The sequence below is a fragment of the Eriocheir sinensis genome, unplaced genomic scaffold, assembly GCF_024679095.1.
Source record: "Eriocheir sinensis breed Jianghai 21 unplaced genomic scaffold, ASM2467909v1 Scaffold1227, whole genome shotgun sequence".
Taxonomy (NCBI): Eukaryota; Metazoa; Arthropoda; class Malacostraca; order Decapoda; family Varunidae; genus Eriocheir; species Eriocheir sinensis.
Genome location: NW_026110549.1, coordinates 61,022 through 83,492, shown reverse-complemented (window position 1 = coordinate 83,492; position 22,471 = coordinate 61,022).

Below are 22,471 nucleotides of genomic sequence, written 5' to 3'. Positions count from 1 at the left end.
TTGTAAATTTGTCACTAGGCTCATAAACATCAACTATTTCTAAAGGCCGAGGAGGAGATAAGTCTGGTTCTAATGAGGGTTTTTCAATTTGACGAGGCAGAAACTTTGTATATCTGTCACTAGGCTCATAAACATCAACTATTTCTAAAGGCCGAGGAGGGGATTAGTCTGGTTCTAATGACGTTTTTTTCAATTTGACGAGGCAGAAACTTTGTAAATCTGTCACTAGGCTCACAAATATCAAATAGTTCTAATGGCCAAAAAGGAGATTAGTCTGGTTCTAATGACGGTTTTTCACGTTCACGACGCAGAAACTTTGTAAATCTGTCACTAGGCTCATAAACATCAACAATTACTTAAGGTCGAGGAGGAGATAAGTCTGGTTCTAATGAGGGTTTTTCACGTTCACGGCGCAGAAACTTTGTAAATCTGTCACTAGGCTCATAAACATCAACAATTACTTAAGGTCGAGGAGGAGATAAGTCTGGTTCTAATGAGGGTTTTCAACTTAGACGACGCAGAAGCTTTGTAAATCTGTCACTAGGCTCACAAATATCAAATAGTTCTAATGGCCAAAAAGGAGATTAGTCTGGTTTTTATGAGGGTTTTTCACTTTGACGACGCGGAAACTTTGTAAATCTGTCATTAGGGTCATAAACATCAACTATTTCAAAAGGCCAAAGAGGAGATTATAGTCTGGTTCTAATGAGGGTTTTTCTCGTTCACGGCGCAGAAACTTCATCAGACTATCACCAGGCTCATAAAACTACTCATGGAAAGGCCCACAACTCCTACGAAAGCCTTGGCAAATGTGTGCGTTTAGAAAGTGTTTGAGAATAGGGTCCGGGGCTTGTGTAGCGTTGCCGTGTTCAGCACTCAGCATAACAGCAACTCCGTCCCTTTCGCTTCCGCCACGCTGGGCTCTGAATAAGCAGCTGGATTCAGACTCAGCCCTTCTCGACCCTCCTCCGTCTGCTGCGTGGAGGCGGGACCTGATCGACCGTCGAGCCGCCCTGATGCATGTGTAGCGAGGCGGCACAGTCAAAATTACAAGGTCTGGCAAGGCTCCGCGCCCCCTGCAGCGTTAAGGAGGGAGGAACCCCTTGATCAGCCCACACTAGCAGCGGCCTGAACTGTGCAATGGAGGGGCGCTCAGCACAAGCACGCGGCGGCGTCGATACTGTGCAGAAGGAAGCAACTCTGACCTGTGAGTCTTGTGGGCTTCCTGTCGTACTCTGTGGATATGACTTTGACGGGGAACATTGACTTAAGAGACGATGCAAGACTTCTAGTAAGACGCGCCTTTGAAGCAACACAGAGCACCGCAGGCCAGCTTGTGTCAGTCAACGAACGCTCCCAGACTACTTACTGACTACTGAAATCCAACTTAGTCCGCATGACACACTGCCCGCAAGTTTCCTTTTCACGAGGGTTTCGCTGTAACTGACAACCCTGAGCGGAAAAAAGCACGCTCAAATATCACGATCACAACAATTCCATTCGTGTTTTCATCGCCAACGTAAATCTGATCAATTTGTCCGTATTCGTATTCGTAAACCATTTATTGCCTATTTCCTTCCTAAACCTGAACTAATCTATTTTTAACTCATTGCTCTAACATGTTATCAGTAATACCTCATCTACTATCTACTCCATGTTTTCAGTACTACTTTACCTATCTATCTTTATCTCATAACCTCTATAACTCATTTCAAAGCTTCAATTTCATCCCCTCGCAGTCATCTTCAGTCGTCGTCAGTATGAGGTGCGGCGCACGCTCCCTCATGCATGCACCTCCGCCCGCTGTATGATATTATTACACCTGCCGTGACTCCCGTGACTCCCTCAGACGTGTAACCGTACGAGCGGGGAGGGTTTGGCGCACGTAACAGGCGGTGAGGGAGTCAATTATGCACGATCTACGAGGCTCAAGTAAGGGCTAACGAGGGGAGCGGCGAGGCGGAGGCGGGATGATCAAGTATACAGCAGAGGACCAAATGTATGTCAGGTGTACGGTGTGTGACGGGGTATGGTGATGGTGGTGGTGATGGTGAGGTGCATATTGTGTGTAGATGTAGAGGGGATAGAGGAGGGAGGTAGTTAGGTGTATGGTGTGATGTGATATGATGGAGGTGTATGGTGTATGGTGGTGATGGTGAACTGTGTATGGTGTATTGTGTGTAGGCGAAGGAGGAAGGGTGGAAGGGATTATTAGGTGCCTCTGACTGCCACTAATAAGACAGCGAATGCAATCTTTATACGTGTGATAAGGGGAAGAGACAAGCATTCAAACACACAAACACACACAAAAAATAACGCAGAAAAAGTGAGAGTAACAAGGGAGAGGCGTAATAAACACGACTAAAGAAAACTCGAGTGTGATGAAAATACCTGAGAACAAAAAATAACGAAGAAAAAAGTGAAAGTAACGACGGAAAACAAAAAAATACCTGAAAACGAAAATGAACGCAGAAAAAGTGAGAGTAACAAGGGAGAGGCTTAATAAACACGACTCAAGGAACTAAAGAAAACTAGAGTGTTAGAGTGTAATGAAAATACCTGAGAACAAAAACTAACGAACCAAAAAGTGAAAGTAACGACGAAAAACACAAAAAATACCTGAAAACGAAAATTAACGCAGAAAAAGTGAGAGTAAAGAGGGAGAGGCGAAATAAAAGAGGAAATAAGGGAAGGGAGAAGAGGAGAAAAAGAAAAGCAACAGAAGCGAATAAACGAAAAGACATTAAAAACACTGGCAGCAAAGATTAATTAACGTAGATAAAAGTGAGAGTAGCGAGGGAGATGCGTAATAAAAGAGAAATAGTGTTAAGGCAAAGCGTATAAATAGGAGCACGCGGTAAAGAGGCGTCCCGCTACGTTACTCTGCCCTTACCTGCCTCTTTAGGACGCGACAGGTGCGCCTAAGAGTAACCCGGATAATTAAGGCGCCCGGCCAGGTGTGACGCCGGGAAACACACCACAACTACAGCCGACCGGGGGAACGTGGGAAGACTTTACTTTTTTTATCTTTTTCTTACTTTTTTCTCTATCTTTTTTTTCTCTCTATTGTTGTTTATTTCTTTCTTCTTATTACTTTTTCTTTCTCTCTATTACTTTTTTTCTTTCTCAGTATTACTTTTATCTCTTTCTATTATTTTTTTCTTTTGCTTCCTCTTTCTCTCTTGTATTGTTTGTTTTTGTTTGTTTGTTTTGGTTGTGTGTTTCTCCTTGTCTCTCGTTTACATGTTTTCTTCTCCTCTTGGTGGGAAGTTTTTTATTTTCTTCTATCTCTTCTTTTTTTTCTGTTTCCTCTTCCTTTTTTTTCTCTACTTGTCTCGCATTTATGGGGGGTTTTCTTCTCTCTTGGGACGCTTTACTTTTTTTCTCTCTCTCTTTTTCGTTTAAGCTATTTTTTCTTCCTCTTCCTCTACTGTCATACTTTTTTCCCCCTTCCGATGACCTTCACACTGGTTTTCATTTTGTTATTTTCATCAATTACTCTTTTTTTCCTCTATTTTATTCTTCATTCCCTCTACAACATTCTCATCTCCCCTTACTTTCCCTTTCCTTTATTTTCCTTTATCTCACTACAATCTTTCCATCATCCTTCCCTCTATAACATTTTCCTCTCCCCTTACTTTCCCTTTCCTTTATTTTCCTTTATCTCACTACAATCTTTCCATCAACCTTCCCTCTATAACATTTTCCTCTTCCCTTACTTTCCCTTTCCTTTATTTTCCTTTATCTCACTACAATCTTTCCATCATCCTTCCCTCTATAACATTTTCCTCTCCCCTTACTTTCCCTTTCCTTTATTTTCCTTTATCTCACTACAATCTTTCCATCATCCTTCCCTCTACAACATTTTCCTCTTCCCTTACTTTCCCTTTCCTTTACTTTCCTTTATCTCACTACAATCTTTCCATCATCCTTCCCTCTACAACATTTTCCTCTTCCCTTACTTTCCCTTTCCTTTATTTTCCTTTATCTCACTACAATCTTTCCATCAACCTTCCCTCTATAACATTTTCCTCTTCCCTTACTTTCCCTTTCCTTTACTTTCCTTTATCTCACTACAATCTTTCCATCAACCTTCCCTCTATAACATTCTCATCTTCCCTTACTTTCCCCTTCCTTTTTCTTTATTCTCCCTCCCGTCTTTTCATCCTCCTCCCGTCCGTTAATTTAGTTCCTCCTCCACTATTCCTCCCTTATCCACTTCACCTCCTTAGCTTCCCTTTCCCCTTAGTAAGCAGAAACGGCTCAGTCCCATAACCAGAAAACACTCCACATCTGGGTCACTATTTGCCAAACGTGAATCATCTTCCATTTCATTTGACTGAGGAGGTGGATGACTTATCCTCCTTCTCCTTCTCCTCCTCCTCCTCTTCTCCCTCCTCCTCCTCCTCCTCTTTCTCCTTCTCCTATTCCAGTGTACCCTAATCATAGTCTTTCCTTTCCTCGTTCTCCTTCCTTCCCTTTCATATCCCTCACTTTTAATCTCTTTTTTCTCTCCTACTTACAAATTCTTTCCACTCCTCCCTCGCTCTTATCTCTCGTCCCATATCTCCACACACACACACACACACACACACACACACTTATCACAGCCTCCACCCAAACACACACACTCGCAGATAAAAAAAAAAAATACACAAACTAAAACTATTAAAAAAACTTGAAGAAAAAATTAAATGGAAGTAGAAAAGACAATAAACAGAGGGAAGGAAAACGAGGATGATTATTTTTCTTGGGGGGGGGAGGGAGAGAGGGAGTGAGAGGGAGGTTCTTATGACACGTGAATTTCCCTCCATCCCTCCATCTCTCCCTCCCCCCCGCCCTCCCTTCACCCCTCCCCCCTCCCCCTTCCTCCCCCCCCCCTCGTTTGATCAGATGTAATGCGATGACTTGATTGGAGAGAGAGAGAGAGAGAGAGAGAGAGAGAGAGAGAGAGAGAGAGAGAGAGTGTATGCTGAGGGAAGCACTGGAATGATGACTGAGTATGAGAGTGCTAAGTGGGAGGGGGGGTAAAGTGTGAAGGATGATGCAATGGAAAATAAAAGGAGAAAAAAAAGCTTGTGGGGGAGGAGGGAAGGTGGGAGAGAAGGAGACAAAAAGAAAGGAAAGGACAGGGAATAAAGGAAAATACATGGAGAGAAGAACAATGCATAATGGAAGTGGGAGAATATGACAGTGAGAGGAAAATGAAGTGAGTGAAAAAGAGGAGGAGGAAAATGAATAAGAAGAGAAAAGAAGAGAAGAGGAGGAGCCAAAGGGAGCCAAAGAGAATAAAGGGAAAATAATATGGATGAAAAATAAGCTGCAAATAGGAAGTGGAAGAATATAACAATGTGGAGAAAATGTTGAAAAAAAGTGTAAAAGAGAAAAAAATAAGGTGAACAGGGAGAGAAAAGAAGTGAGAAGAGGAGGAGAAAACGACGAGGACGAGGAGGAGGAGGAGGAATAAGAGGAGGAGGAGGAATAAGAGGAGGAGGAGGAGGAGGAGGAGGAGGAGGAGGAAGAAGAGATGTCGGTAAGGGCAAAAGATGAAATGAAGGCGACCTGGATTCACAATGAAGGAGGAGGAGAAGGAGGAGGAGGAGGAGGAGGAGGAGTAATATCGGGTGATGAGGGAGGGAGAACTCGCTAGGGAGAATAAGACATAGGCGAGGGAGCAAAGGAAAAAGAAAAAAGAAAAAGAAAAAGGAGAGAATAGGAGGAGAAAGGAAAGGAGAGGAGAGGAAAGGAAAAAAATGAAAAGGAAGGAAATGGAATGGAGTGGAAAGGAATGGAAAGGAAGGGAAAGGAAGGAAATGAAAAGAGAGATAAGGAAAGGAAAGGAGTGTAGAGGAAAGGAAAAGATAAAAGAAAGAAAAAGAAACAAAGGGAATAGGAGGAGAAGGGAATATAGGGTAAGGAAAGAGAAGAAAGGAAAAGGAATGAGGAAGGAAGAACTGGAAAGGAAAAGACAGGAGAGGAAAGAACGAAATAGAATTGATAGAAATAAGACGAAAAGGTGAAAACAACGCACCCTAAAGTAATATTAAAAAAACAATTAATATCATATCAACACCATACAATAAACACACATTGCCCTACCACCACCACCACCACCACCATCATCGCCATCTTCCATAAACTAATTTCCCCCACGAAGAACAACAAAGAGATGACTGACAGAAGACCACAAAGGACACAGGAAAATTAAAAGACGCGAAATGGGAGAAAAAAAGGTACGAACTAAACTATACGAGCCTTAGGAAAATGCCACTCAATAAAAAAGAAAGCAGGAAAACGGGGAAAACAAAAACAATAAATATGACACCAAAATATAAAAAAAATGTATATAATGAAAAGGCAAAAAAAAAAAAAGAAAGATATGTAAGCTATAAATCGCGGAGGAAAGAATTGTGTGAATGTGTGGAGACGTAGAAGGAAGAGGAGGAGGAGGAGGACGTGGGGGGGAGGAGGAGGAGGAGGAGGAGGAGGAGGAGGAGACGGCGTTTTCGCGTTTAAAATGAGGAAACTTCTACTCCCCCTCTTCCCCCCCCCTCTCTCTCTCTCTCTCTCTCTCTCTCTCTCTCTCTCTCTCTTTCACTCTTTGCCCTCCCCTTCCCCTCCCCTTCTCCCCTTCTCCCCCTTTTCACATGAGTCACACTGACGTCACACTATTATTTCTGCGGATCATTTTAGTCTCTGTACCACCACCCCACACCACCACCACCCCACACCACCACCAACACTAACACCACCACCACCACCACCCCACACCACCACCAACACTAACACCACCACCACCACCACCCCACACCACCACCACCCCACACCACCACCAACACCATCACAACCAGAAACTTTACTACATTTTCTTTCAGTTAGTGTATCTTTGTGGATGCGCGTGTGGGTGTGCTCGCGCGCGCGTGTGTGTGTGTGTGTGTGTGTGTGTGTGTGTGTGTGTGTGTGTGTCTTTAACCACCCGCAACACCGAAACAAACAAACAAAGACAACAAGATAAAGGTTCAGAAAGTTTTACAGGTGAACCAAATTAGCTTAATAAACACAGGTGTGGACGGACTCACCTGGCGGGCAAATACACGCCTGATGGAGCCGCCCCGGACACGCTGAGCCCCGCGGATCTGTTGAGGCGGGAAAAACATCTTATATTAAACATTCTCTCTCTCTCTCTCTCTCTCTCTCTCTCTCTCTCTCTCTCTCTCTCTCTCTCTCTCTCACAGACACACACACGAGTAGCCCCCCCAAAAAACATAAAGGTGTGAAACAGAAGCAAAAAAAGAAATAATGTAAAAAATAATGCCAAAAACCACTAAAATAAGAGAAAAAAATGAATGCAAAAGAACTATGAAAAAATAATAATACGAAAAGAGGCAAGACTCAAGCAAAGAAGTCTTGTGATACTGTCTTTCTCCTCCTCCTTCACCCTCTTCTTTTTTTCCATCTTTCCCCATCTCTTTCTTCCCTTTCTATCTTCTTCCCTCCTTCTCTGCCCATCTTTCCCCCACCTCATTATTTTTCCAGCTTCCCCGTCCCTCTCTTCCCCTTCTGTTTTCCTCCTCCCTCCCTTTTCCCATCCGACTCAACTTCATTCTTTTTACCAGCCTCCCCGTCAATCGCTTCCTCTTCTATCTTCCTCCCTCCTTCTCTCCCCATCCTTCCCCCACCTCATTCTTTTTCCAGCTTCCCCGTCCCTCTCTTCCCCTTCTGTTTTCCTCCTTCCTCCTCCTTTCCCCATCCTACTCATCTTCATTCCTTTTACCAGATTCCTCGTCAATCGTTTCCTCTTCTATTTTCCTTCCTCCTTCTCTTCCCTCTTCCCGGCATCACCTGAAACACAGCAGGAGCCAATCCCACCTTCTGATTGGCTACTGATTGGCCAGGTAAGGCGACGGCCCGAAAATATTATTGGAAGACCATCCACCTGACGTCTTGATTGTCGTATTTTCCCCTTCGTTATGTCTCAACTGGGGAGGGAGAGGGGAGGGAAGGGAAGGAAGGAGGGAAGTGAGGAAAAAAAAGGAGGGAAGGATGGAGGAAGGAGAGAGAGGAGGGGATGGGAAGGGAAGGGAAGAGATAGGAAGAGATTGGAGGGAAGGAGAAAAGATGGACGGATAGAAATTAAAGGTATATGGAAGTAAGAAAATGTGGAGAAGAGAGAAAATAGAGGAAATATGGAAGAAATGGGACAAGGCAAGTAGGAAGAAAAGAGTGATGGATGGACACAGCTAAGAAATGGTAAGAAGAAGAAGTAAAAGGGACAATGAGAGTATAGGAAGCAGGGAATGAGAGAAGGATACCAGAAGAGAAAGGGAAGATGGCACAGAAGGAGGAAGTGTGGAAAGAAGAACTAGAGGAAAGAAGGAACAAGAGCTTATGAAGACAGGAAAAGGGAGAAGAGGGAAGAGGAAGGAAGGAAGGACAGAGTGATGAAGGAAGGACAGAGTGAGGAGGGAAAAAGAAGAGATGGAGTGGGAGAATATCAGTAAGAGTCCATCATCTACCCTGCTTCGGACAGGTGCTGACTAGGTGGGCAAGACGGTGCGAAAAACATGCACGAGAAACACATCAACGAGGAGAAAGTGCGAGAAAAGAGGAGAGAAAGGAAATGTGGGAAAGGAAGATGGAATATACGAGAATAAGTTATGCGATCCAACGAAAGAAGAAAAAGAAAGATAATGGTAAAGTTATATACAATGCAAAGAAGTAGATATTGTGTTTGAGAAAAATTGTTACGTATAAAAGTAGAAAAAATAGGAGGCGAAAAATTTGAAGGAAAAAGGTAAAGTTATACAATGCAAAGAAAAAGGTGCAAAGTATAATAGTAATAAAAAGGAAATTAAAAAAAGAATGAGGAGATCTGTAAAGTTAAATACAATGCAAATAAAAAAAATGTTATGTATGAGAGTAGAAACAGAGGAATTGAAAAAAATAAAGGAGAAAAATATAAATAAAAACGAAGATGCGAAAAAATATATAAAAAGAAACAATACAATATTTTTTTTTCGTTTTTACCTCATCCTCTTCCTCTTATCCTTTACTCACTTCCTTTATCTTTCCTTCCTTTAACATATGTTATTTTTTTTTCATCTCAGCTGCGGATCCACTTTTTACTGTTTCCCTTTTTCCTTCTTTATCGCCTTCCTTCTCCTCGTTTTCTATCCCTTCTTCCTCCCCGTCTCCTATCCCTTCTTCCTCCTCGTCTTCTATCCCTTCTTCCTCCTCGTCTTCTATCCCTTCTTCCTCCTCGTCTTCTATCCCTTCTTCCTCACCGTATTCTATCCATTCTTCCTCCTATTCTTCTATCCCTTCTTCCTCCTCGTCTCCTATCCCTTCTTCCTCCCCGTCTTCTATCCCTTCTTCCTCCTCGTCTTCTATCCCTTCTTCCTCCTCGTCTCCTATCCCTTCTTCCTCCTCGTCTTCTATCCCTTCTTCCTCCTCGTCTCCTATCCCTTCTTCCTCCTCGTCTTCTATCCCTTCTTCCTCCCCGTCTTCTATCCCTTCTTCCTCCTCGTCTCCTATCCCTTCTTCCTCCTCGTCTTCTATCCCTTCTTCCTCCTCGTCTCCTATCCCTTCTTCCTCCTCGTCTTCTATCCTTTCTTCCTCCTCGTCTTCTATCCCTTCTTCCTCCTCGTCTTCTATCCCTTCTTCCTCCTCGTCTTCTATCCTTTCTTCCTCCTCGTCTTCTATCCCTTATTCCTCCTCGTCTTCTATCCTTTCTTCCTCCTCGTCTTCTATCCCTTCTTCCTCCTCGTCTTCTATCCCTTCTTCCTCCTCGTCTCCTATCCCTTCTTCCTCCTCGTCTTCTATCCCTTCTTCCTCCTCGTCTTCTATCCCTTCTTCCTTCTCGTCTCCTATCCCTTCTTCCTCCTCGTCTCCTATCCCTTCTTCCTCCTCGTCTCCTATCCCTTCTTCCTCCTCGTCTTCTATCCCTTCTTCCTCCTCGTCTCCTATCCCTTCTTCCTCCTCGTCTCCTATCCCTTCTTCCTCCTCGTCTTCTATCCCTTCTTCCTCCTCGTCTTCTATCCCTTATCACATGCATTTTCTTTTGGTTATGCTTCGTCTGCACATTATCCTGTTTCCCCTTCTGCTCGCCTTTTATCACTCCTTGACCTCTTCCCCGTGTCTCCTGTGTTTCTCTCTGCTTGCTTCTTTGTCTGTAAGTATTTGTCTGTCGGTTCCTGCTTCTTGGTACGTTATCTTTCTCTCAGTTTTATTTTTCCACTCTTATTCTCTCTTTCTCCTCTTCTGTTCTCTTTTGTTATCTTCTCTTCTCCTCTCGTCTCTGTTCCGTTCTGTTCTGTTCTTTTTATTTTTATTTATTCTATTCGTCTTTCTTTTCTTTTCTCTTTTTATTTTTTGTTTTTTTCTCTTCTCTTCTCTTCTCTTCTCTTCTCTCTCTCTCTCTCTCTCTCTCTCTCTCTCTCTCTCTCTCTCTCTCTCTCTCTCTCTCCTTCCCCCCCTCTGTGTTCTCGATCGGATCTATCATCTTTTTCTCACTCTCCGTCCTTGTCTGTCTGTCTGGCCTGATGGAAACAACAACAACAGCAACAACAACAACAACAACAATGACATTCCTCTCATCGTTTTCTGGATATCCACATTTATCATCCTTGTCCACTATATGCTGCCTGGGGGTTGGGATGGCATGTTCCTCCCTTCTCCTTTGTTGTGTACTTGCAACAATAAACTATCAATCAATCAGTCATCCTTGTTTTTGTCTTTTTTATTTCTCACTCAATACCTCCGCGTGCAGAGCCTTTGTCATCCGTGTGTCTTTACTTCTTGTCTATTAAGCAATTCTTGTACGTGCGTGTTCGTCTTGGTATTGATGTGATGATGATTTTTTTTTTTTTTTCGTTTGGTTTGGTTTGATTTTCCGGTGACACTTTCTTTGTTTTGTTTCGTTTTGTTTTGTTTGTGTCATGTTTCTTATATGTATAGTAATTATTGTACTGCATGTTCGTCCTTGTATAGTTGGGTTGACAATCTTTTGCTTCTTTTTTTCCATTGTCGTGTGACTTTTGGGGAGTCTATGTATTTAATTCCTTTTTTCCATTTTCCTTTTTTATGCTTTTCTTTTTTTCTCACCCGATACGTTTTCAATTCTCTATCCCTTGGTACGTTATACTTCATCCATTGCCTATTTTTCCTGTTTTTGTTTTCATTTTATCCTTCAAACGCACATCTTCCCCGCTTCCCTTTTTTTCTAGTCTCACACATAACATTTACTGTCTTTGCACTGTACATAACTATACCATTTTCCATCTTTTTCTACCCCTATCTTTGCGAACAAGTAACACGTTCATCCCGCTGTATTACTATCAACAAATACCCTCGTTCTGTAGGTGCTCGGCTAGCCATAAACAGCGACTCATTTAAAAGCGTCAGGAAAAAGCCCTGCGCTGTTTGGGAAGCAAAACACAAACTCACACAGACTGGCGGTCGGCTGAGCATGAAACGGCGGGGCAGCAGACGGGAAATTAGTGCAAATGCTTCGTCTAGTTCCGCCCGCTGGTAAATGGACACGGCTCCGCGGTGGCCTCGATAAACTAGGATCGTCGGCGGTGCTACATAGACCCGGTGACTGGAGAGCGAAGAAGAAGAGGAGGAGGAGGAGGAGGAGGAAAAGAAGCAAAGAGCAGAAGATCATTACGCCACAATTATAAGAGGAGGAAAAGGAGGAGTGAAGAGAAAGAAGGGGGAGGGGAAAAGGAGCAGACAAAAAGAGGAAGAAGAGGAAGGAAAGACAAAAAAAAAGAGAAGTAAAACAAACTCGGGAAAATAAGGTTGTCAATAACATTCACCAATAATAATAATAATAATAATAATAATAATAATAATAATAATAATAATAATAATAATAATAATAATGATAATAGTTAAGGAGTCGAGAGGGTCGTACAGACGCACCAAACAGCCATACCCGTCTAAGGACTCCCCCGTGGCCGGTAAAGTAAGTGAACGAATATGAATAAATTTTAAGTAGGCACGCAACGATAATTCAAGTTTACTGCCAATATGTGTTCTGCTAGACCCCTGTAACGCCTGGATCCTGTACACTAGTCAGCTCTCTCTCTCTCTCTCTCTCTCTCTCTCTCTCTCTCTCTCTCTCTCTCTCTCTCTCTCTCTCTCTCTCTCTCTCTCTCTCTCTCTCTCTCTCTCTCTCTCTCTCTCTCTCTCTCTCTCTCTCTCTCTCTCTCTCTCTCTCTCTCTCTCTCTCTCTCTCTCTCTCTCTCTCTCTCTCTCTCTCTCTCTCTCTCTCTCTCTCAGCAAGAAGTGTCAGAGTTTGGTCAATAAATATTCCTGCAACATCAGGCGTTTCTTTCTGTCCCTTCTGCAAAGTTTTCAGCACTAATCGTACGTTGGAACAAGACACAGACCTTGATAAGAGTGGAGATGACAGGGAAAGGAACAGGAGGAGGAAGAGGAAAGGTTAAACTGTATTTCGGTGCAGGAGGAAATTTATATGGATGGTGTTATGAGAGAAATGAAGGGCAAAGTTGGGGAAGTTGGAGTAAAAAATGTACGCTGAGGGAAGGAAGTGGGTGCTGAATTCAATCTTATTTGCTGATGACACAGTGCTCATTGCAGAAAAGGAAAGTGACTAACAAAATTTGATCAGTGTTTTTGATAGTGTCTGTAAAAGGAGAAAGCTGAAAGAAAATGACAACAAAAGTAAAGTGAAGGTTTGTGAGCGAAGTAGAAGTGAGGTTGTAGATTTTGTATGCCTATAAAGAGAGGGAATTGAATGTGAAAAGGAATGCAAAATAATTGTGAATGGTGAAGAAATGGAGCAGGTCAGTGAGTTTAAGTACCTTGGATCAGTTATGTGTAAGCATGGTGGTATGGAGGGAGAGATAAGAGAAAGGGCATTGCAAGGAAGAAGGGTGGTAGGGTCTCTGGGACGAATCATGAATGGCAGAAGTGTGAGCATGGAGGTAAAGAGGGATTTGAGGAATGTGGTGCCCCGAGGGCTGCGACACCACTCGTGTCATCATCATCTTCACCGGCAATATTTTCCGATGACAACAAGGGTGTCGACCGTAAAATACAGCTCTTCGGACTCCAACATGATTGTCCCCACTGTTCATTTACCAACCTATACACAATTGTAATTGCCCATTAACGCACCCGCTTATCTCTCTAAGCCAAAACACAATCACCGCGGCCAAAACACGATCAGCCGCGGAACAAAATGTTATGAAAACAAAGCTGCGTCACCGCGTGAATTAAGCATGTCGGTTAGGTAGATTATTGTATGAGCTCGGTGTGAGTTTGATGTATGACTCACACGCCTGACGTATTACCCTCGCGATGTCTGCCTATATAAGAAGCATTTTCTCCAGGCTTGACCTCAGATTAACCAGCACTCTGTTCGTTGCTGGACACTCAGTTGTCCTTCCCTAGACAACGCCGTAGAACATTCATCGTTGCTACTGTGAGTATGGAGTGAAGAATTACCATAGAGGAAAGCGTATCTAACATATCTATTGTGTTCTATTATCTTAGTTTTACTTAGATTATGTTTCTATGATACTTTATTGTGTGAGTTTTTACTCAATATTATACCATGTTAACGTCAGTAACCAATAGTGAAAGAAAACCTGAAGACTCATTGAGTCTAGTAAGCCAGTCGCTGGTTTAAACAATATTTTTACCCTCTGTAATATTAAGTGGTATTAAGGTAGAATAAAATACATATAAGAAAGGCTAACCGTTTCATCACCCCATTTACTTACTTGAACTCCTTTAAATACTCCTAAAGTGCTAGAATTTTAAGTCAAGTGTCACTAATACAAACAGTGTATCGTCGCCTGTGTGACCCTTTGTGGATCATGAGTTACAACATTGGTGTCAGGTGTGGGGTGGTGAAACATGTGGTGAAACATGTGGTGAAACTTGTGGTGAAACATGGTGAAACTTGTGGTGAAACTTAGATTTATATTGGTTTTATATTGGTATTGTACTGGTGTATGTCCACATCCCAAAGCGAGGAGAAGACAGTTATTCTTGGAATTACGGAATAAGACTTTGAGTTAAAATGCCAGACGAAGGCAAGAACCCTCCCCAAAAAAGAAGATGAAAATCGATCACCCTTGCCCATGATGATCTTGTCACGCCATTTAGCCGTCATACCTTGAATGATTTTAGTAGAGTGCAGGGACTCTTATATTTTTGTGGTGGAGAAGAAAAAAGTAGCAAAGCACCAAACCTCCCATGCCATAAGCTAGCAAAGAAATGGATAGAGGATATTGAAAGCCGGACACAGTAAATTGGGACACTACCGGAAAGATTGAGTTAGCCAAACAATATGCCCTGGGAGCAGCCATCATCTCCTCGGTTGTATCACTAGATGTGGACAGGATTGGGAAAAAGTAAAGGAAGACTTCCTACGTGTGTTTCCACAGTAAGGACCTTTTCGGTCCTCCAGAAAGAATTGGGAGAGGCAAACGCATGGACAGGAGAAAACATCCGCACCTTCCTCATCCGCCTGGAGACATTGAGAGACGAGTTGATCGCTCTCAAGCCTGACAATGCCAGTTTGCTAAATGAGATAACCGCTTCGGCTCAGAGAGCTTTTCCTCCGGCCTTCTTACTCATCCTAACGGAGGAAGAAAAGGGGACCCACAGAAGGTATTAAAGAAAGGGTATGAGTATATTAAAGCTTATCCAGAGTCGAAGCTATCCGATGCCGATATCGCCAAAGAAATAAAAGTGCTGAACGTCTGTTCCACCCAGGCATCCGGACCCAAACATGTCTCACAAGCCCGTCCTCCACGCCCTCAGGCCAGTCACGTTACCCGATAACCCAAAGGGGAGGACGGCACGCGCGCCACCTACACGCCCATATGGGAACGCGCCCACGCCACCTACATGTTATGCTTGTGGGTATGTAGGACACATGGCTCAGCGATTGCACATATGGAAGGCAGTATAGGGGTGCCTACCACCAACGGGCTCTCGGTACCTCAGTACCAGCCCACTCGAAACAGGCGTCAGCCTGTCTCGCCTTTGCTGCCTGGCGCCTCGGAGTACACGGGGTCCCTCACCCCGTAGCTCCTGGGTTAACCCTGACCACGAGAAGAACAAAAAAAACGACCCCAGAGTAGCTGCGGCAGTCCACGGCTCTACCAACGCCCTCACGTTGAGATTGTGCGTGGCGCTAATGCACAAAAGGAGATGGTTTACGTAATGCTAGACACAGGAGCAGGGCGTCCCTAACAGAAGAAGATTTATTTAGGAGGTAGGCGGGAAGATGATAGTTACAGAACCTCTCTCCATACAAGGGGTAGATCGGACTCAATCCCTAATAAAGGAATAGCAGTAGTAGTAGACTTTGGGCACGGAGAAATTATAGAAAAGTTTGTAGTAATATCACAAGGTATAGTGTTACCAACAGCAGTTTTGTTGGGCCTAGAATTTATGTGGAGACAAAATGTGGTAGCTGCACCGCTGGACACACCTGGGCAGTTTAGTGTAATGGTGGGCGCCTACCCAGTGGAAGTACATTCCTGGCTGCGGACGATATGAGCCCGCACTCAGAAGATCATAAACCTACTTTAGACGAGATGGAGGAAGAACCAGTGAAAGCATACGCTATAAACGTGGCGTCCTTTCTCCCAGGCACGCCAGTGTATGTAACTCTGGAGGCAGAGATTGGCAGAGCCCAGCAAGCCTATTTCTCCCAAGGTCCAATGATATCCCTTCTTCATTTTTATTTCCCGGGTTAGTAACCTTAACTCCTAACGTCAAACAAACCAAAGGTAAATTCATCATTCCTATGCTAACCCAACTGAAGAAACTATTGAGATGCCAACAGGTGAAGTGATGGGACACATTTATTCTTGTCACTCAGAATACTATCAATCATCGACTAATGAATGTGTAGCGGCTGTCACAAAACAGCTACAAAGCCGCCTGTCACCCAGTCAAGTAAGCAGATGGTACTGATAAGCTGATAGACGAGCTTATTTTACCCTCACAACGGGAAAATTGCTGTCTGAAGGGCTTAACCCAAGTATCCTGATGTGTTTTGCTCTAAAAACGAGCCACTCACTATTACCCCTATTATGTTCACACTTTAAGGCTAAAAAATGACACCCCTATATATAAAAAAGCCATACCCAATACCAGTAAAATATCATAAAGAAATAGAGATTCAGCCAAGGACCTTGAGGCCCAGGGTATTATACGCCCTAGTGCGTCACCTACAGCGCACCTCTAGTCCCTGTTGCTAAAGGATGGTGGAGTCAGACTTTGTCTCGACTTCAGCGCTCTGAGCGATGAATTGATTGATGACAAACATCCACTCCTAACATTAACCTCATTTGCAACAGTTAGGGAAAGTAAAGTATTCACCTCCCTTGATTTGCGCCAGAACTACCACCAAGTCCCATTGGCAGAGGAGTCTAAACACTTGACAGCCTTCACGACACCTTATGGCCTCTATGAATTCCACAGTCCCTTTGGATTAAAACAGCACCTGCAGCCTATCAACGGATCATGAATCAAGTTCTCATAGGTCTGACAGGAAGAATTGCACATGTATACCTTGATGATTTGATAGTACAAGGGAAAGACATGGACCATCACCTAAGAACCTCCATGCTGTCTTGGACAGACTGCAGAAGGCTCACCTGTCCTTAAGACTTAGATAAGTGTTCCTTTTTCAAAGAGCAAGTAGATTATCTGTCACATTGTTAGTGCTTCGGCTTGAAGCCTCAGCCCTCAAAGGTACAGGCGGTGCAACAACTCACTCCTCCGAAAACAGTCAAAGAACTTCAAGGTTTCCTGGGATTGGTTAACTTTATAGGAAATTCATTAAAGACTTTGCCAAGATAGCATCCCCACTTAATAATTTACTCAAAGGGAGGAAAGTAACCAAGAACGATAAGACACATCTGGAGTGGAATGAAGAGGCATTGCATGCATTTAGCACACTAAAGAACAGTCTAACGACTGACATTGTTTTAGCCTTTCCGGATTCCGGAAGCCCTTCAATCTCACCACAGATGCGTCAGATAAGGCAATAGGTGGTGTGTTGCAACAAAGGATGAAAATGGTAGTTTACGTCCCATAGCATATTTTAGTAGAACCCTGAATGGAGCAGAACGTAACTACTCAGCGGTAGAGAGAAGCTTTAGCAGTCATCTATGGCCTCAGTACTAACCGACCCCTTATCTTGGGTTATAGGATACACATCCTGTCGGACCATAGACCACTGACTTGGCTGTTAAAAGCACAGTACCTAGCAGCAGGATTGCACGCTGGCAGACACTTCTAGGAGAATTTGACTTTAGTATTGATTATCTCCAGGCTCCAGCAACATGGTAGCAGATTTTTGTCAAGGATTAGGAATCAGGAGAGTGACGTGATAGAAGGCGAATTGGATGCTGAATTATGTCTGTCACCCTTACGGGTGGACAGGACATGTCTGTCGCCTCTCCGGAGGACATGACAAACAGGATAAGTTTCTCCATTGAGTCTTGCTGGACTCATGGAGCACCAGGATCGCGATCCTGAACTGAGAGAATTGAAGCATGCTTTGAACAAACCACCGTGGTAACGCATATGAGAGATGAGAGAAAGGTTGCAGAGAGGAGCAATGTAGCGTTAAATGCAGCTAAGAGGCACTTCAAAAACTGCCTCTTAGTGAAGTGTAATGTGAGAACGGCATTCTCTACCGCGATGTTTATGGCGAATACAACAAGCAGAAAAGACTGGTTATCGTTCCACCAAGCTACATTCCTAACGCGTTAGCTTTGGCGCACTCCATGCTACCTGCAGGGCATGGAGGCACTAAGGTTACGTTGGCACGCTGTCGCAAGTTTGCGACTGGCCGGAATGAAGGCGGACGTGGAGCAATATGTCAGATCTTGTCCTGTCTGTTGTCGGTTTAAGAAGAGGGATCCGCCAGCTCCACTTATGAGGTATCCAGAGGTTGGCCAACCGTTTGACAGAGTCCATATGGATATTGTCGGACCTTTGTCTGTTTCAGACGAAGGCTATAGGTATGTACTGACAGTGATAGACGTCCTGTCACGCTTCTTGGTAGCAACCCCTTCGTACGAAGGCAGCCAAGGAAGTGGCAGCTGCGTTCTAAGAACGTAGTCTGTGTACACAGCATCCCGCCGATTCTAGTCACGGATCAAGGAAAGGAGTTCGTCAACACTCTCTTACGAGAGTTGACTCAGTTATTACAGATTGATCATCTAAGGACAACTCCTTATCACCCGTCTGCAAACGGTGTGATAGAAAGGCCTAATGGCACCTTAATAAATATCTTGAGAACTTTGTGCGAGGACAATCGCGGTATCTGGGACCAAATGCTTCGGTTGCAACACACGCCTACAACACTGCCTACCATCGTGTTCTGAAAGATACACCATTTTTCTTGCTTTTCTCTCGGGACCCAAATGTTCCTTTTGAAGTGCTTGAGAATAGACTCCAACCTTGTAATGATGTTGACAGCTATAAAGCATTTATTTCTAGTGTCGCGCAGTATACCTATAAACTATGTCAGACCAATATAGATATAGGATGGCAGGAGTCAGAAAGAATGTTTAGGAAATCCAAACCCAAACAGGTGGTAGTAGGAGATCGGTCTACTTAAGGCATGTATGTACAAAGGGCAGACCAAAGAAGCTCCAGCCCTTGTTCAATGGACCTTTTAGGGTGCTAGAAAAATTAAGCCCTGTAGTCTTACGACTGCGTCAGGTTAGAGGTGGTAAGATCAAGACAGTTCACACAAATAATGTTCAGGTCGTTCACGAGGACTCTCTTGGCTTCCATGACTCTCCTAATGTCAGGCGTGCATACCCTCTCCTGATCAAGTAGTAGAAGTGGACCCACTCCCCATGACTTATTCCCCGAGGAGCCGCTGCCATTGTCCTTTCCAGCTCCTTCCCAGCTCTCCTCACCGGCTCCTGTCTCCTCAGATGCTTCAGAGGTCCTCATTGGTTCCCTCAGCTCCTTCAGAGCCCTGTGTCAGTCGCTCATTCGATCCAATACGGTACCCCTTCTCTCCCCAATGTGATGGACCGCCCTCTTGAGTATCGCCAACGACCAACGAACTGATGCCCCTATAATTACAGATCCTGGGTGTTGCCCTCTCCTTGTCTTCCCTTGATCCCTCCGAGCAACCCATTCGTCCCGGCCTCGTCTTCTCCCCAGTCTTTAAGATGCTGTTGACAGGACGGTACTATGTTGTCCCCGTCGTCATCAAGACGGACGACATATTCAACGCCCTCTCATCAACGTGGCAAATCTAACAGCGGAAGTTTCATGGTCGATTGAACATATGAATCAATCGTTCCCCACTGTTGGAATCTGCTCAGGCGCCTCTAGACTCTTTTCACATTGAGTTTGAGAAGTTATTCAAAGATCTTAACAGCTTTCTGTCGGCTATGAGTGGTAGAGATGGAAGCCTGTTTCGGACTCGCCAGAAGCGAGGAGCCGTGGATTTCCTTGGCTCGGTAGCAAACCTCCTTTTCGGCACGGCCACTCAGGCCCAAATAGATGTGATACGGAAGCTCTCCCAGCTCTACACTCTGTCCACAGAAGAGAGACGTCAACTAACCTCCATCAGGAAGTCCTCAACGCCACAGTTCGACCTCCGTCATATTCATTCTGCCATCTCCTCGTCTAGAGTCCGCCTCGGCTTTGGCCTCAGCTATTATCCGTCAGTTCTCACTAAAACCTTGCAAATTGAAGGGAAATGCGTATTTTGGAGACTATCCTTCTCATTCAGTTGGCACTTAGTGACCTAAATCATGATACTCTGAATCTCAAGCTTGGCCTTCAGCAGCTGTCCCAAACGCAGAGTTTCCCTCTCCTCCTTCCAAATGATGTACTATTTCGTGTGCTCAGCAATCGTCACTCCATTACCCAGGCTTACTTTTCCCTGCAGCACATGAATATTTAGCATTGTATAGAGATGTCTCTAGGTTATTTCTAAAGTACGCTTTCCTCAGGAACCCTTCACTTCTACTTACAAATCCCCATGAAAGGGGATCCTCTGACGGTTCGATGTGTTTAAAATGGACGCGTTGCCTTTTCATCTTGATGGCACGCCATATTTTCTGCACACCGACACGCTTCACTACCTTGCGGTTTCTGAAGACCGCACTCACTATATGCTCTTGGACTCCTTGGACCGCTGTACTAAACACCACCTGCTCTATGTATGTCCCCTGTCGCCCCTGTCTACTCGACTTCTGTCCAGCGCTTCCAGATCGCTCTCTTTCTCGACGCCCAGACGCCTCTCGCTGTGTTCTAAGTCTCTCAGAGTCTTCCCCGGTCTTCATCCACGTCTCCTGCGGGCTGGGTCTTCGCCATCGATACTCCCAGATGGTCACCATGGTCTGCCCGGACAGCCCGGTCTCCAAATACAGGCAGACCATCAACGGACGGGTCTCCTCCGCCTCGGTATGGGCTGTAGTGCCCACTCCAGCGCCTTCAGCCTCCCTGCCTCTGCTACTATGGACGGTGACGCCCAGCTGACGGTTCATCGCGCCCCTTCCACATCGGGCCGTGGCGTGGTCTCATCGCTCCTGGCCAAGACTCCTTGGCCCCTTCCTCCCGCCGCCGTCGCCGGGTGATCTCTGGCCCCGCTGGACCTCCCTCCAGCACTTCACGCGCTCAGGAATCCGTCTCTCCGTCCCCGCCTTCACCCCTTCCTCCTTGGTGGGGTGGCTGCTCCTCCTCGGCGTCGTCTTCGTCGCCGGTGGGGTGCCTTCTTCTGTCTCTTCAGGTCCCGTCTCTCGCAGGCCTCCTCCCCACGATCCCGCCATCCCGTCTTGGCCTCCATGGTCGTCCGCCGGGCGGATCAGCCGATGCCACGCAGGACGTGGCGTGGTTTTAACGGGGTATGTGGTGCCCGAGGGCTGCGACACCACTCGTGTCATCATCATCTTCACCGGCAATATTTTCCGATGACAACAGCGGTATCGATCGCTAAAACACAACACGGACTCCAACACATGATTGTCCCCACTGTTCATTTACCAACCTATACACAATTGTAATTGCCCATTAACGCACCCGCTTATCTCTCTAAGCCAAACACAATCACGCGGCCAAAAACACGATCAGCCGCGGAACAAAATGTTATGAAAACAAAGCTGCGTCACCGCGTGAATTAAGCATGTCGTTAGGTAGATTATTGTATGAGCTCGGTGTGAGTTTGATGTATGACTCACACGCCTGACGTATTACCCTCGCGATGTCTGCCTATATAAGAAGCATTTTCTCCAGGCTTGACCTCAGATTAACCAGCACTCTGTTCGTTGCTGGACATCAGTTGTCCTTCCCAGACAACATGGGTAGAACATTCATCGTTGCTACTGTGAGTATGGAGTGAAGAATTACCATAGAGGAAAGCGTATCTAACATATCTATTGTGTTCTATTATCTTAGTTTTACTTAGGATTATATTTCTATGATACTTTATTGTGTGAGTTTTTACTCAATATTATACCAGTGTTAACGTCAGTAACCAATAGTGAAAGAAAACCTGAAGACTCATTGAGTCTAGTAAGCCAGTCGCTGGTTTAAACAATATTTTTACCCTCTGTAATATTAAGTAGTATTAAGGTAGAATAAAATACATATAAGAAAGGCGACACCGTTTCATCACCCCATTTACGAACTCCTTTAAATACTCCTAAAGTACTAGAATTTTAAGTCAAGTGTCACTAATACAAACAGTGTGTCGTCGCCCCTGTGTGACCCGGGATTGCGGGTTACAACAGGAATACAATAATAGTACCAACCCTCACATATGCAAGTGAAACATGGGCCTGGAATGAAAGTCAGAGGTCTGGAGTGCAGGCAGTGGAAATGAGTTATTTGAGGAGTGCTTGTGGTGTGACTAGAATGGATGGAATGAGTAATGAAAGTGTGTACGAGTGTTTCGGAATGTGTCACGGGGGTGAAAGGAAGAAGTGAAGCGACAGACTTTAAGGTGGTTTGGCCACATGGAGCGAATGGAGGAGAGTAAGATGATCAGAAGGGTGTATGTGAGTGAGATAGAGGGAGGGAATGCTAGAGGACGACCTCCAGCGAATTGGAGGGATAGGGTGCAAGAGTACGTTAGGGAGAGGGGGGAAAGATCTTTGAGAAACTTTGAGCAGGCAAGGAGGGAGTGTCTGGATAGAGAAAGCTGGAAGCTCTTCTGCCGTGGCCATCCCCTGGACGGAGCTCCTAGGAGCAGGCGTCCATGAAATGATGATGAGGAGGAGGTGGAGGAAAGGGAGGAAGAATGGAGGTAACTTGAGGGAGGAGGAACACAAGCCAGTCACAGGCACACAGGAACAACACACAGACCTTGATGGACACAACACAGGAAGAGAGGAGGAGGAGGAGGAGGAACACCTAAACTCATGCCTCAGACACACTCCCAACATGCCCTAACACGCTCCCAACATGCCCCCAACCTGTTCCCAGCCTGTCCCCA